The 4,563-nt window shown below is 44.9% G+C and overlaps 1 long non-coding RNA gene across 1 annotated transcript; it reads right to left on the bottom strand.

The window, feature by feature from the left end:
- Positions 1-371: 371 nt before the first annotated feature.
- On the bottom strand, positions 372-3,843 carry LOC138769765 (uncharacterized). Its single transcript, XR_011359304.1, has 2 exons — positions 3,644-3,843; positions 372-1,604 (listed from the first exon to the last, which is right to left on the bottom strand). It is a non-coding gene; the product is annotated as an uncharacterized lncRNA (long non-coding RNA).
- Positions 3,844-4,563: the final 720 nt, after the last annotated feature.

Genomic DNA, 4,563 nt, shown 5'->3' with positions numbered 1-4,563 from the left:
TTGAAGTCCTCTAATAAGAAACATTGTTACTTCTTCCTTTTCATCCAGTTGTGTCTGCCATCTTGGGCTCCTTTGCTCTGCATCCTGGCAAGTTACCCACGAGAACATATCCCCCTGACAGTACATTCACATAATACTGTATAATACTGATCCTGTGCAATATATAAGGGGGCTGATCGCAACATATTGTGGCTGCACACCATGGGTATACATCAGAATATAATCAAAAAGGTATCCCACCATATACCATGGTGTCTGTGTATGTTGACATCTGATTTGTTTGTGAGACACAAAAGTGCAGTCTATCACACTTTGAGCGGCACCCATCACCAAGTAAGGAGGATTTCAGATAAAACACACTGGACAGAACAAAAGTTTAGATTTTTTTTTTTATTGCAACATTGTAATGAAACATTACCGGCCTTTATTACACTAAACATGGTCACAGTGACTCTCAGGTCAGGCCTGGTGGGGACCACAGAACTCGCTGCGGTCATTCACAGCCGTCCAACATTGTCCTGAATTAAGAGCCACTGAACCTAAGTATCCAAAGGAAGGCGAAACAACCCCCCGGAGAGTTATACCTCAGGGGGAAAAAATTCCTTCCTGACCCCACAAGTGGCGATCGGATATCTCCCTGGATCCATCTGGCCTGCTGCATATTGCTGTGTAGAGGGAGAGAAATACAGAAGATATACAATACAAGATTCAAGATATACGATACATGCCCTACTCCTAAGAGTTTACGCTCTAATATACAATACATGCCCTGCTCCTAAGAGCTTACACTCTAAGGCTATGTTCACACAACGTAAAACTACGGCCGTAGTTCTCGCCGCAGAACTACGTCCGTAGTTTTGCGGTGTGGAACATAGCCTTATGTTGAATGGGATCCCGGCCGGAGCGTACACACATCGTATGCGCTCCAGCCGGGATCCCATGCGGCGCCACATCAAAACTGACAGGTCAGTTTTCTGCGGCCGGAATTCATTGAATTCCGGCCGCAGAAAGACCTGTCAGTGCACACAGTGAAGCAAGCGGCTCCGGCCCCTCGTATCACTGTGTGCTATGGTAAGCTCTGATGCGGGCGCACGCTGATGCGCCCGCATCAGAGCTCCGCGGCCGGAAAGATCATCCGGCTGGTACTTAAGTACCGGCTGAGATGATCCGGCCAGAGACCGGCCGTTCCGTGACCCAGCCGGGGTCACGGAACGGCCGGTCTCATTCAATGTGTGAACATAGCCTAATATACAATACATGCCCTTCTCCTCAGAGCTTATCCTCTATGTACACCAGGTGCACCGCTCGTGGACGCGTACAGTCTAACCAACCACACATTCTCTGCCATTAAACAGGAGGCGCACTGCTAATCAGAGCGTACGCTCTATGGACAGCCAGACGCGGGTTTCCTGCAGCCACATTCACATCGGGGCCGACACACACCACTGCTGCCAGCAGACATTCTCACCACACGCACTAGCCGCACCGCCTGCCTGAGCGCATACACTCAGTGTACATGAGAAGCTCCAAAGAGCTTACAATCTAATACCAAACAGATGTCCTGCTCCTGATACCACTTTACGTCTACAATCATCCTCTTCAATCTGTCAAGTAAGAAAAGACGGTTCAGTTTTAGAGGTTTCTACATTCTGCAACAATTGTGATGTCATATGGTGTCTATGATGTCATAAGCCTTATGATGTAACACGGTATACTCTATCTAGCAGTGTTATAATAGGTATTCCCTTTGTTGCCCATAGCAACCAGAGCACATTATTATTATTATTATTATTATTATTATTAGGAAGCTAACCTGGGAGTGGTTGCTATGGGCAACAAGAAGAATCTTACTATAAGATGAAATCAGAAATGTTCCCGAAGTCCCCAATCACCCCCTGATCCAACAGGACCAGAAAGAGCTGATAACAGAGAATTATAGCAGTTTTGCTATTAGATTTATGTTACAATTTATGTTACACCTGTGATCCCTATATATGAGCCACAGAGGAAAGGAGCTGCAAGCATCAGTCTATGTGTAGTACATAGCCAGTCATTCCAGGAAGATTTATTAAAGTTTTAGGGGGAGATTTATTAAACATGGTGAAAAGTGAAACTGGCTCAGTTGCCTCTAGCAACCAATCAGATTCCACCTTTCATTTTCCAAAGAGTCTGTGAATAATTAAAGGTGGAATCTGATTGGTTGCTAGGGGCAACTGAGCCAGTTTCACTTTACACCATGTTTAACCTCTTAAGGACATAGGACGTACCGGTACGTCCTATGTCCTCATTAGCACTTCAAAGCGGGGCCGCGCGGCGGCCCCGCTTTGAAGTGCCGCGATCCCGGGTGCCGCGTGTAGCCCGGGACCGCCGCTATTAGCGGGCACGGTCCGATCGCCGTGCCCGCTAATTAGCTAATCGGAGGCAGCTGTCAAAGTTGACAGCTGCCTCCGATTACCGGAGGCAACGTTTCCCTGGTGTCTAGTGGGGGAGATCGCTCCTCCGGGACCTTGTCCCGGAGGAGCGATCTCCGTTACTGATGCCGGCCGGGGACGCGTCCAAGATGGCGCCGTCCTCGGCTCGGCACTCGTTTGTTTCCGGCTGCAGCAGCCGAAAGCAAACGAGTGCCGATCTCATGGATCTCTGCAGCATATCTATGCTGCAGAGATCTCTATGAGAGATCAAAGTGTATATACTAGAAGTCCCCCAGGGGGGCTTCTAGTATATGTGTAAAAAAAAAAAAAAACGTGTTGTTAATAGTAAAAATCCCCCTCCCCTAATAAAAGTCTGAATCACCCCCCTTTCCCCAGGTTTTAAATAAAAGTAAACAAATAAATAAATAAACAAACATGTTTGCTATCGCCGCGTGCGTAATCGCCCGAACTATTAATTAATCACATTCCTGATCTCGTACGGTAAACGGCGTCAGCGCAAAAAAATCCCAAAGTGCAAAATTGCGCATTTTTGGTCGCATCAAATCCAGAAAAAATTTAATAAAAAGCGATCAAAAAGTCGTATATGCGCAATCAAGGTACCGATAGAAAGATCACATCATGGCGCAAAAAATGACACCTCGCACAGCCCCATAGACCAAAGGATAAAAGCGCTATAAGCCTGGGAATGGAGCGATTTTAAGGAATGTATATTGGTTAACAACGGTTTGAATTTTTTACAGGCCATCAGATACAATATAAGTTATACATGTTATATATCGTTTTAATCGTAACGACTTGAGGAACATGCATAACAAGTCAGTTTTACCCCAGGGCGAATGGCGTAAAAACACATTTCCCCCAAATAAAAGAAATGCGTTTTTTTTTTTCAATTTCACCACACTTTGAATTTTTTTCTGGTTTCGCAGTGTACTTTATGCAAAAATTCAGCCTGTAATTGCAAAGTACAATTAGTGACGCAAGAAATAAGGGGTCATGTGGGTTTCTAGGTGGAAAAATGCAAGTGCTATGACCTTTTAAACACAAGGAGGAAAAACCGAAAACGTAAAAACGAAAATGGGCCATGTCCTTAAAGGGTTAATAAATCTCTCCCTTAGTTTACATTTTTTTGTATAAATGGCGCAATTCTAACCCCTCCCTCCCGGCTACACGATGTGTAACAAGGTCTCAGCATTTAGGGAAGAGCTACATACCTGGACTCATCCTCTTGAAGCTGCCAGGCTCCACTGACTCCAGGTTCCGGATTGTTCCGGTTTACCTTCAGTGGCAGTAGTGATGTCATGTGCTCTGTGATGTCATCATAACTGCCATTGCTGCTCTGTGTATTATCTTAGTAAAGTGCAGAACATACAGAGTGGGAGGGGCTTGTCAGAAGGAGGCGTAGCCTGATACGTTTTCTGTAATTGATGTCAGCAATAAATGTACATTGCAGTGGAAATAAACATGGGGGGTGATACAATAAAACTTGTGCAGAGGAACAGGAGAACAGTTGCCCATAGCAACCAGTTAGCTTCTAGGTTCCATTTAAAAAAAACATGAAAGAAGCTATCTGGTTGCTATGGGTACCTGCTCCCCTGCTCCTCTGCACAGGCTTTCATAAATCTCCCCCACGATGTATAATCCAGTTTCAGCCATGTATATAATAAAGTTTAATACACTTAGAGCATCTTACACCTGTGGATTTCAGCTTAGACCGGTGTATTAAGATCCAGATTGTACAGAATCTCCCCTTCAAACTTATTAAAGTGACACAGACATCATCCATGCTTAAAGGGGTTGTCCAGTGAAAATCTGTCTCTTTCAAATCAACTGGTTTCAGAAAGTTATATAGATTTGTAATTTACTTCTTTGTAAAAATATAAAGACTTTCAGAACTTATCAGCTGCTGTATGTCCTGCAGTTTTCTTTCCAGTCTGACACAGTGCTCTCTCCTGCCACCTCTGTCTGAGACAGGAACTGTCCAGAGCAGCAGCAAATCCCCAAAGAAAACCTCTCCTGTTCTGGACAATTCCTGTCTTGGACAGAGGTGGCAGCAGAGAGCACTGTGTCAGACAGAAAAGATAACATTTCCTGCAGGACATACAGCAGCTGATAGGTATGGTAAAAGATTTTT

The sequence above is a fragment of the Dendropsophus ebraccatus genome, chromosome 12, assembly GCF_027789765.1.
Source record: "Dendropsophus ebraccatus isolate aDenEbr1 chromosome 12, aDenEbr1.pat, whole genome shotgun sequence".
Taxonomy (NCBI): domain Eukaryota; kingdom Metazoa; phylum Chordata; class Amphibia; order Anura; family Hylidae; genus Dendropsophus; species Dendropsophus ebraccatus.
Note: the sequence above shows the minus strand (reverse complement) of the source record. Positions and strands in the feature narration are given on the sequence as shown.